Below are 12,013 nucleotides of genomic sequence, written 5' to 3' on the forward strand. Positions count from 1 at the left end.
GTTAGGGTTAGTATACGCCACCAAATGTGAAATATTAGCTGATGAAGAAATGATATGATGTTTCACTTCATTCATGTGAATCCAGAGGCCTGGAAGCAGGCTGGAGTGAATATTGGGTTTATATTTGTCAGGTGGACAAAACCATAAATTTAATGGGATTATTATGTAGTTCTGTGCATGCTGGATGTGTAACTGAAACTAAATTATATCAAATTTCTGCCCCTTGGTTGTCACAAATCTTCATGCAGATTTAACAGCGCTTCAAGAAGACGAAGAACAATAATTACTTCATTATTCCCCTTGGGGGAAATTCCCTCTGGGAATGCACGGGCCTGAAATATACACATGCACAAACTGGAACCATACACGTGCAGTTCTTGGGGAGAGATGTCGGGGTGACGGGGCTGTCACATAGCTGAGCTACCAGTCCATGCTGTGTACCATGATCTTGCTGGAATTGATCCTACCTCCCATCAGTTTCCAAGCCAAGTCCCTGTGGACTGAGCTACAACCAAAATATACTGTATAAGTCAATGAATATTTTCCCCCTTCTGGGCCAAACAGAATTTTTTACTGAAACGTCACCTTGTTTTGACCTGCAATTATAGTGTCTCTTCGAGCCAATCACTTTAATTTAAAAAATGCCCAAACAGCTATGAAGATCGGATATACTGTATGCCGGGAGTGCCCTTTCAAAAACGGATGGTCGAGCTAGAGAGGGGAGCAGCATTAAAAAATATCACAGGGATGGTTAATAGGGTGTGAAAATGTGGGTGTTGTCCGTTGGTACTGAGAAAAAAAAAGTAATTTCATAAAAAATGTTTCAGTAGTGATCAGATCCATTATTTTTCAAATTTAACTTTAGGATTCAATGTAGGACACTGATGGATGATGGATGGATGAAAATGATCCAGAGTGATCAATTTTCATTTTGAGATACAAAAATCGAAGAAAAGCATTGAATCCAACATGAATGATTATATCCGAGTATGCCCTCAGACTCTCTCTCACACACACAAACACACAAAGCAAGCAGTTTGTTGAGTGAAGACTTGCATATTCAAACACTGTTTTAGCCTCGCTGTACTGTGTTTACTGTACAGAATGAGAAACAACAATCCATCCTGAATCCTAAACTTGTTTACCAGAGTCAAAGCCAATTACAGAAGATATCAGAGTGGAATATTCAAACCGAGAGGGGGGAGTTGAAGAGGATGAAGAAAAACAGCCTACTACTGAAATTCCTCATGATAAGTGCTTGAGTCTGGCTTGCTAGAGGGAAGTTCCACTATTACCATCTAATTCCCACACATACACAAGCTAATACAGGTTCTTAGCAGGCAGCTGGAGTCTTTATCTTTTAGCCTTTCGTTGTACTCTTTGAGGAAGAGAAAGAGGCGAGGAAGAAACCGGGGAAGAAAAAGAGGATTTAAAAAAAGAAAGGGGAAAGTGAGACAGAAAGGAAACTAAAGATAGATGACGTGGGATGAAGGAAGTCTTTATTTCTCTTCCTCCAGCTGTGATTACACTAGCTGCTCTCTGTCTGTCAAACAGACGGTCCCCTCCCACACACACACACAGACAGACACACATGCACAGAGGCAATAAAACACCAAGAGGTTAGACAGGGTCTGGCTTCCTTCACTGCCGACAGCCGTAGCTACAGATTTACAACTTTAGGGCTCTCGAGAAAAAGCCTGAGAGATCACTCTACTGTGTCTTTGCCTGTAATACCAGATCATACCTTAAACTCTAACAATCATTATATAGTAGTAAAAGTAGTAGAGATGGCCATGTGAAGGTAATGTGTTCACATTAAGCTTTGACCCCCTTGGGTCAAGTTTCCTTTTTTCTATGAATAAATCAGTTAATAGAATACCCCCACCATGTTTTTGATCAGCCCAAAAGGACTCATGTCACTCCATTGCTCAGTGACCTCCACTGGCTCCCTGTGGCCTCCAGAATCAAATTCAACTCACTAATGCTTGCATACAGAGGGTAATAACTACTGGGTCTGCACCCATCTACCTAAACTCCATAATACAAACTTACGTTCCTTCTCGGCCGCTACGCTCCTCCACCGAACGCCGCCTGGCTCTGCCATCCCTTCACACAAAGCAATCCCAGTCCCGGCTATTCTCACCACACGCCATCAGAGCAGGGGCGTCCCTCTCGAACTTCAAGAAGCTCTTGAAAACTCATCTCTTCCGAGAACACTTCCTCTTATAACACCTCTAACTCCTAACCTCTAACATGCACTTCCTATGCTCTTCTTCTTCTATCCCCTACAATGATCTTGTATTGATTGCACTTTTTGTTTTGCTTGCACTTTTTGTTAACTCTTACTTCCTTCCCTTGGTATCTACCCCATTGATGTGATATGTACTGTGAGTACATATAGTAGTACTGTTACTAGTATTTATTGCTGCTCTTACTAGTATGTATTGTTAGTTGTAGATCTGTAGTTGATGCTCTGTTGATGCTTGTATGTTGTTCCTCAAATGTAAGTCGCTTTGGATAAAAGCGTCTGCCAAATGAGTAAACGTAAATGTATTGTTGCAAACTCTAAAACCCATTGTCCGCTGCCTCCCCATCCCTAAATGGCAGACACACAAAGTTAGCAACTTGTTGGTTACCATAGTGGAGTATTTAGGAGCTAAAGAGCCACATATTTATCTGAGTAAAAGGATAGTGAATACTGGGCTTTTATATACCAGATAGGCATACACGCAACTCCAATGAATGTTCATGTTGCTCTGTGTTTGTGTGTGAGGTGAGGAGGCAACGGTTTGCTAACAAATTTGCCATACTAACTGAAAGGTTATAAATCAGTGTTGTATTCACGGCTCGTTTCTCCTGCCTAGTTATTGCCGGTTGAAGTAATCAGATAAAGTCGCACACTATTAGAAGATAAATGTAGTTCTAACTTCATGAGTTTTAGCCTTGTTGCTACATGTGGTAACCAATCAATTTCAACTGACCAACAAGCCTTATGAATACTTTCTATGCAACACACATCTGTGCTTTGTGAAGTGCTTACTGAGCTCACTAGTGCGTTATATCCAGAGACCCACAGTAACTGATTATAATAACTGATTTTTTTTAAATCCTGCTTTAGTTAGTGAATTCTTACACTTCTCTACATTTTCTTTTGACAAGCCCAGACAACAGATCTGAACCTGTGGGTTATATAAAGCTTATTCTGTGAGATTTTCTACTACAAAATTGAAGGGCTGTGCTCTGTTAAAAACACAAAACATCTTGAGGGAACATTGAAAGAGAAAAAATGAAATGTTTTTATTTTCTTAATGTTGTGGGGTGGATATTTGTGAATTCATAACAACAGTGTACTTGCTCAGAGCAAATTTCAACAAAGTCTTCACAGAAAAGCAAAGCATCTCTTTGGCTTTGGAGTTTGAACTCACAGAGCTTATTAAAGAGTACCTGCACCTGTGTGACAATTTGAAGATTTATGTGCCCTTTTTAAATCTTGGTTCTTGAGGTTGCCCTTAATACTCTGTTGGTTTGATTTTAGGTGCTACTATGTGACTGTTTTGGACCAGGAATGCAAGGTGAATGCAAGGGCGTCACTTTGTGAGATAATAGGTTCACCAAAAAGAGACGAAAAGATCCTTAAACAGTGTTTTAAAGATATCCTCTGATATCCTCGCATTCTGGTCAAAATTTTTTTTTTTATATATATATAAAAGGAAACACAAAATTCAGGTAGCACATGCCATCTCAAAATATATCAATATAATGGAAAATAATGCAGTGCAGCTCTCAGTCATTCTGTGTTGCTTTCAGATCTGTTTCTCCTGTAGATAAACTTTTCATCCTTGCTGACACATATGTAGGGATGATGATTAACTCTTTCCTCCTCTTTTGTCATGTTCACAGGTAGATAATGTAAAACTTGGCCAAAAATAAACGGTGTCAAGAAGTTGTTAAAGTTAATGATTGGTGCATTAGCATTAAGCTAATGTCTGGGCTTGGCCTGGGGATGGCTGGTCCCACTGGGGCAAGCTAATATGTGAATGTTTAATTAGCACTGATCCAGAACCATGCACTACGTATCATGGTCCTGCATGGATATTTGACATTTCAGTCACAGATCTGCTCATAAAATGTGTTACATGAAGACAATGTCTCGAGGCTGTAAAGTACAAAAGAAAAAACATTTATACTTTCCATTAAAGTCAACACAAAATAGGTCCATGACCTGAATGATACTCAACAGGATGTGGAGATTGAGTAAATCAAAATATGTGATTGTGATGGATTGGTTAGATCTTCTTTGCATGTCTACTGTTTTTTCACTACCTGTTTTCAAGGTTATTAAACTGTTCATTTTGTGGTATCTCTTTAAAGGCTCTAATGTATCCCAGAGTTTAATCATTCAACAGATTTGGTGGGTCAAACACTAAAAGATGTTTGTGACTCAGATACAGAAATGGAGTTGCACATGAGCACGTTGCAGTCGCTTCGGATAAAAGCGTCATCTAAATGTAATGATTGCCTAAATTTTCAACGAGAGACTTCTGCACTGAATACTACATTCCTGGCATAGATATGGTCGAGTTTGGGAACAGATATTGAATGCCAGCTAAAAAATTAAGGCGAGTGGAAAGTCAAAGGCAGAGATACAGAAAGAGAGAGGGGAGAAACAAAGCCCATGGGTTTGATCATTTGAGCCTTCAAGACTTTCATGAAAACATGAAAAACAAAATGCCCAGACTGATGTAGAAACCCTGACTCAGCTCTGCCTAAGGTCAAAAGGTCACTGTTTTACTTGTCTCATGGGGTAACATTCCTTGTGGTTTACTATCAGCTGACATCTCATAATAAAATATTTTCCATGAGCAAGGCTCGGGTGAACTGCCTCCTACGTGAGATGGTCCCAGGTCACCATGACATTACCAAATATGCATGAAACGTATGAAAGCAGACGTGGGAAGAAACACAGGGCAAAACTGAGGAATGCTAAAATGCTAATGTCTGTATGATGAAAGCATTTTGGCAACAAGCCTTGTATCTCCTCTCTAGTTGGCACATAAAGTACAAGCATACACACACAAACAAACACTTAGCACCAAATTGAATCACCAGACCACAAGGCTGACAAGAGAAGCATCCCCAGCAGGGTCAAGCAATATTCTCACACAAAGTTTACAGTCAGAGAAAAGTTAAGAGGCTGCCTTTTTACTTCCTGCATGTGTGAAGAATATTGAAAACATAAGTCTCTGTCCTGTAAGGCTGCAGAGGAGACAAAACCAGACAAAATCCCAATTGTGAGTGTGTGTTTGTGTCCCTGAGAGATCGTGAGTTAAGGCTGAGGAGAAGTGGATGTTGTTGTTCTCTGTGGGTAAAAGGATGGAGAACCGAGGTAGACTTGAGACCAGGGATGGTGGTGGGGCTATGACCAGCCTGAGTTTACTTTAAAAGATCCTCTCCAGGCATATTTTCAAACATGTAAAAAATAATCTGTTTTAGATTTTTTCCACATTGTTCTTCCTCATTAGTCTTTCTTAATATGGAAATGTTTTGGACACAAGACGTCTTCTACTTCACTGAAAAGTCCATTAACTCCAATGTATGTGCACTGGATGATCTCTCCAAAAACATCCTCTGCATTATTAGTTAGTAATACTTGAAACATTTCCATGACCCAACCAGGTGAATTTAGATAAATCCTGTGATTTATTGCATGACTTCCCATATTAAGTTATTACAGTACATAGTGTTTATGCAGAAAATGTTAATGTTATTTTGTTTTCTCTGATTAAAAGCAACACAAATGTATAATTTCCTATATTCTGATATCTATAATGCTGATTATATAATGATGATGAAGCATGTAGAAGATGGCAAAACTGCTAATAGTTTTACATTATGACAGTTTTCACAAAAAATGTTTAATCTATTATACTAATCATGACACAACAATAACATACTGCATGTTACAAACAGCATAAATCACTTTGGGATTAAAAGGAAAATATATAGGATGCATTTTTTTTTGTTTGTTTCAAAAGCTAAAACATTTCGGCATAAAGACTTGAAAAGTACTCATAACCACAGATGGAAACAACAACCAGAGATTTGACACTCCTCACAAGGTGAACAAGGCAGGGTTGTTCTGCCTGATCTGCAATTCACATAATTCACATATCCATTAGTTGTTAAAACTGGTAATTACTGTGTGTTGCTGTATTTTAGTTATTAATATCCGAGATGTTTGGTTGATTTTGGGACATAAGAAATAGAAAGAAATGTACACTGACAAACCTGATAAGAGCCAGTGAAGAAAATGGAATATAAATTTGAGCTGGTCTACTGTTGTTTTTCTGTTTTCTGAAGATAGTCATAAAATGAGCTATCTGCCTTTTAATACAAGCCGTTTAATAGTTTAAAAAATACGTCTATCTCTGTCTGATTGATGGGAAGAGCCAATGATGTAAAAATGTCGATGCTGTATGATATTTTACATTATTTCCAAAACCTCCAAATTAGTCTGCTAATTAATTAACATCCTTAGTCATACGTCATCATTTACGTAGAATACTGTCAAGTTAAGAGGCAAATAGGGAATTTACTGACATTTTATTCCTCTTACACTTTGTGTAATCCTTTCATGTCCTTTTAGGTAAACTAGTTCCCTTTTTGGCCTTCTTCCTCACATTTTGCAATTGTGGGAGCAAACTGGAAAAACTTATTGATTGCCTTTTAGGTAGTTCTCCCATGCGTGGCTTCTTGTTAATCTTCCTGGCACTGCAGCATCTTTTCTAGATTGATAGCTGCGTAATGTGCAGCAACACACCCATTTCTGAGTCACACAAACAGGAAAACTGTGATTTCCACCATTTGACATTAAACTGCACCTCCTCCTTACACCTCCTAACTCCTTCCTACAAAAGTCTTTGTGTCATTATCTCACATTTTTCCTGAGGCCAGGTGAGCAATCGTATGTGTGAAAGCGTCATTCGGGATGTTTACAGTCTCACGGGATAAAAGCAATGACTACCTAAGCTTTAACAGCGAGGAACAGACATTCAACGGTCATGATTAATTTTAAGATGTGAATTACACTGGATATGAACACATCCTTCAAGAGAATGAGCAAGGGTGTCTTGACTGAAGTGTCAGCCCACACTGCACAGATATTACAGGAAACCTGAGATGGTTCTTTTCAAGAGAATGTCTCGGAAATTAATAGTGATTTATTTGGAAATTATTGACCCATATAATAAAGACATCCTTACTTTTAACTGAGTGCCCGTTCAATAATCCATCCATGTTAGTTCATGCCAGTGATTTTAGGTCTGAAACAACTGAGGCACACTAATGATGGGACGAAAGAAAGAGAGAGAGAGTGCTGTCAGTGGAGTGCTGCCTGTAGCGCCACACTCATGGATCAAAGTGTTTACACCTGCCTGACAGCATCTGAAAGTGGGCCAGAGGCAAAACCTCTATCAAAGCATTTGTTGTACAGCTTCACTTTAAAGCATACATGTACATGTGAACACACACACACACACACACACACACACCTTCTGTCTCTGTCTAATTCACACACACAAAGAAAACAACAGTTTATACTTAAACTCTTGCACTGATCTCCTATTTTTGACCGGGAGCTTATAAACGTAAGACTGATGTAAGTGAAAGATTCTGTTTACATTTTGTTTCATGCACACTCTTATCTTTGTTTTATTTTTTGTTCTGCACAGCACTCACTTTTTTATTGAAACCATCGATGAGCATCTGTCTCTTGCCGAAAGTGCAGCCCCATGAAATGTGTTGATTGCAGTTCTCTATAAACTGGGACTTTGGTCCTTCCAACTTCTCTGTAGTAATACTCTTTCTGATAGCAGAGTCAAGCCTTTTAAAAGAAAACGTCCTGATTCAACCTCATGGACACAAAGCCCAAGAGTCAGGATTGATGTGTGCTCTCCGAGTCCTACGGGATCGTTTGAACGCAGGGCGCCGAGGGATTTGTCAGTCTAACGGGAGCTGACAGGAGGAGAATGAACTTTAACACTCACAGGCTGCTTTCCCTTTCATGAGCTTCCAGAGGAACCCTGTAGTGAATCAAATCCCTCCGCTCGGGAAATACACACAGTTGTATAATAAAAATGCATACACATATGCACTAACGTAAAAGGCACACAGACGCACACACACTCACATATCTTATTCAATGTTACGTTCCCCCACTTGTCCCTGCACATTCCCATTTAATCTGTCAAGCTGTTAAGAGTGACAAATGTGTCCAAGAAAAACAACAACAAACACATACAGTACATGTACATGCAAACGCAGCTATACAAACTGTAGCACACACAGACGCACACTTCCTCCAATGACCTGAGAATGGAGGTCACTGCTGAGAGCTCGTTGTTTCAGTGATTTCACGCTGTGTTGCTTTCAATCAGGCGCTGTAATGAAAGGTCTCATAACTCTAACGTTAATGGGACCCAAGGACTGCTAAACAGATGAATAGCTTGGTTTTGTATGTTAGGACCCAAAACGGGCCTCAAAGTCTTGCTCTGGTGAGTCTCTATGTGGTGAGTTAAGAGGGTTGTTTCAGTGAGCTTGCAGCCTAAGGTGACATAACATTTAATATTTTAAAAAGTTTAATAAACTCTAGCCTGGACTGTTGCCTAAAAGCTTGTCCATTTAATTATTTACCATTACTTGAGACTTCCCGCGAACCTACCTAATTACCCGGAGTTAACTACAGATCAGGGCTTTTTTCTGCAATGGGGACTTTTTGACACTTTTAGTGGCAAGGTGAAAAGGGCTGTGCTGGCAGATTTGCCCCCTGCGATAATTGCTAGGCTAAAACAGTGAATTTGGCTAATGTTACAACCTTTCAGGGAACAACCTCATTATTGCCCTGTGATAAATTTTGTTGCATCGATTTTTTCTGGAGCAGGCCAGTTGTATAAAACTAGCAGTTATGACAGTTTTATTTATACTTTGTTGCGGTAAGTATGGTAACAACATATTAATTCAATTTAAATGAATACCACTGCAAACTTGCAGAAAACATGACACATGAAACATGAATGTTGTAGCCGGATTGTTCATCATGTTCACATCAAAGTTGGTCAATGCAACAAGCATTTTGTTTGAAGCATACTGAAAATCCTAGCCTACTAAAACACTTTGTTAATGTTAGAAAAAGATTGTGGATGATCTAAAAACGTTATTCATGCTTTAGTTGCCATGAGCAGCTATATAAAATTAAGAAATACATTGACAGTGAATGTTTTGCAGATATGTTCAGTATGAACATTTTGCATTGGCAATGAACAGTTTGTACACATTCAATATTATTTTTGAGGTTCAGGAAATAACTTTAAGATGACAAGGTTGCATCTTAAAACTATGAAAAGCAATCATTTCCCTGAATGGACTGCAAATGGAAAAAAATGTTTCAATACAATAAAAAATATTTCTCTTAACAATGAGGATAAAAAAAAAAAATTTTATTATTATTTTACACTTGGAGAAAGTTCTCCCTCTATCCTTGTCCACTACCGTTCCCCCCTTCCCTCACTCAGCAAAGCCAAGGAAGTAATAAAAAAAACAAAAAACAATGAGAAACCATTGTTGACAACGTGATGCAGAGCGCAAGGTCTCAAGCCAAAGAGTGGTGTAATAAACATTACCTGCACCCCATCTCTGCCCTCATCATGCAGTGTCGTCCTCCCACAGCTGATCAAAAACACAATTACACCCCTGCATACTAGTGTATAACCCAGTAAACAACAGCTACTACTCTGCTCTGCCAGCTGAGCCAGACAGCCGCCCTCACACACCTCCAGAGAGGCCAGAGAGCATTTCTCTGGTTATAGATAGACTGCTGGTGGTGGGTTTCCACAGGCCAGAGAGCAGACGGTCTAACTGAGCTGTATCAAATCACTAACACAATGTACGAACACAAACTGCACAAACACACACACATAACCTGGCTGACTAGCATAGTAGTCTTGGAGCTCAGCTGCCATCATACTGCTGACAGCTTCTGAATAGAAACCAAGTAGTGGGAGCTATTTCTATACTCATGCCACACATAAACGCAGGCTTGGTGTGGTGTGTGATTTTACTGGTGTTTAATACAGCCACATACAGTATATGAAAAAAGTTTCCATTTCAAGCCTCAAGGAAACCTTATATATATATGCACTATTACACTCAGGGGTCAGCCTGACCTGGAGTGACTCAACAGATTTTTGATTTACTACCAGGACATCTGGCACCTCTCCAGCTACCAGTCCACACTCTGTACCATCTGGTCTGAGCGGGACTTGAATCGGCTAACCTCTCGCTCTCAAGTCAAGTCCCTACGGACAGAGCCACTACCATGGGTCCAAGATCACCATCAATGTTTCCCTTTGTTCTTCGCATTTTAAAAACTGATTGCTGACCCTTTTTATTATACAAAAACAATTATCTTTCTAGTTTGATGTCTGGCAGTTTCAAAAACCATTGTTTTCTCTAAAGTAGGGCTGAACGATTAATTGCATTTGCGATATTATCGCGATAAAGTAAAAAGAGAATTTTCTAATCGCAAAGGCTGCGATTACAATCGCGGGTAACTTGGTGGAGTTGGTGGTTGAAATCATCAGGCCATCCACCGCTTTGGCGCACAGAAAAAATGCATAACAGAAAGACACGTGTAGTAAGTATTGTGTCGATCGATTATCGCAAGCCAAAGTACTCATGGACGTCTGGTCGAGCGTGTGATTGCACACTGGCACGTCAAAAGCGTGCAAATTGACAGCAGGACGCAATAATAGTGTCGACCTTGATTAAAGATATAATCTATGCAGCTACTGTCATCCCTCATACACATTCTGTCTGTTTTGTGTTTATATCATTTATAGCCTACATGATTATAATAACTCAACAATTATAGGTTTTCTGTCAAATTTGTCCTTGATAATTCATGTTTTCATTGGGTTTAATGATAATGATAAATGATTTTAAGCCCTAAACCCCATCTAGTTGACAACACATGATGGTCTGAAGCCCTAAAAAGAAGAACACTAAAGGAAGAGCACCTTCTTTTCGCTTGTTTGGACTGGTTTGCACTGCCTGTTTGATTGACCTGTTTACACGTTCATAACTGCGTTTCAACGGCATGACAAAAACGAAAGACACCCGTTTTCATAGAAAAAAACGCCAGTTTTTGAGAATGTGCGTTTTGCTGTCAAATCACGCGCTTTTGACGTGCCAGTGTGCAATCAGATGCTCAACCAGGCGTCTATGCGTACTTTGGCTTTTCATAATCGACACCAGTGTCACACTCACAGCCACCAGTCAGCTCAGGAAATATCTGTGAAACGGCGTTTCAAACCAAACTCACAAGTCCGAAAGAGGCCCAGTCTTTCCCGAGTTACAGCCTGGTTACAGACGGTGCGCTGCTTAACAGCAGGCTGCAGGGGGACTACAGTGTTGGAGAATTATTAAACTTGTCTATTAAACACGAGAGGCCAACCCTTGGCCAACTTTTGAATTGAACCTCAAACGGAGTATTTTTTGTGGTTTTTGTTGAGAGACTCCTAGGAGATTAGGACTGAGATAGACTCATTAATTAGTTGTTGAACTGTGGACTTTGTATTAAGCGCTTACTGTATAACACACTGTGGTGAACTTAGTTTTTCTTGTGGTCTGTAGGTAGGCCGACCTGATGATATTAAATCATATTATTTAATGCCATGACTTGACTCTCAAATGATCTTTCTCATATTGTTATAATTTGATATTTCTTCTCCACCATTGTTCATAATAATAATTCATGCATCACCTAATTTCATCATAACACAGGCCTGGCCTACAAGAAAGAACAGTCTATGTTTAAGACACTATACAATGATTTAATGCTTGTCCGTTTAGAATAATACAGAAGGTAAAGAGCTTAAATCGCAATATTGATTAAAAAAATCGCAATTATATTAAAAAATATAAAAAAATTGTAATTGTAAAAAATTTAATTACTTTC

General features: G+C 39.3%; 1 protein-coding gene across 1 annotated transcript in view; it reads right to left on the minus strand.

Annotated features, from left to right (window-relative positions):
• The window catches only part of LOC119900293 (carboxyl-terminal PDZ ligand of neuronal nitric oxide synthase protein-like), a 180,369-nt gene that overhangs the window by 52,247 nt on the left and 116,109 nt on the right, over window positions 1-12,013 (minus strand). The gene's annotated exons all lie outside the window — the stretch shown is intronic.

The sequence above is a fragment of the Micropterus salmoides genome, unplaced genomic scaffold (genome assembly GCF_014851395.1).
Source record: "Micropterus salmoides isolate LMB-PRFRI ecotype aquatic unplaced genomic scaffold, ASM1485139v1 Ms_hic_scaffold_13, whole genome shotgun sequence".
NCBI classification, from domain to species: domain Eukaryota; kingdom Metazoa; phylum Chordata; class Actinopteri; order Centrarchiformes; family Centrarchidae; genus Micropterus; species Micropterus salmoides.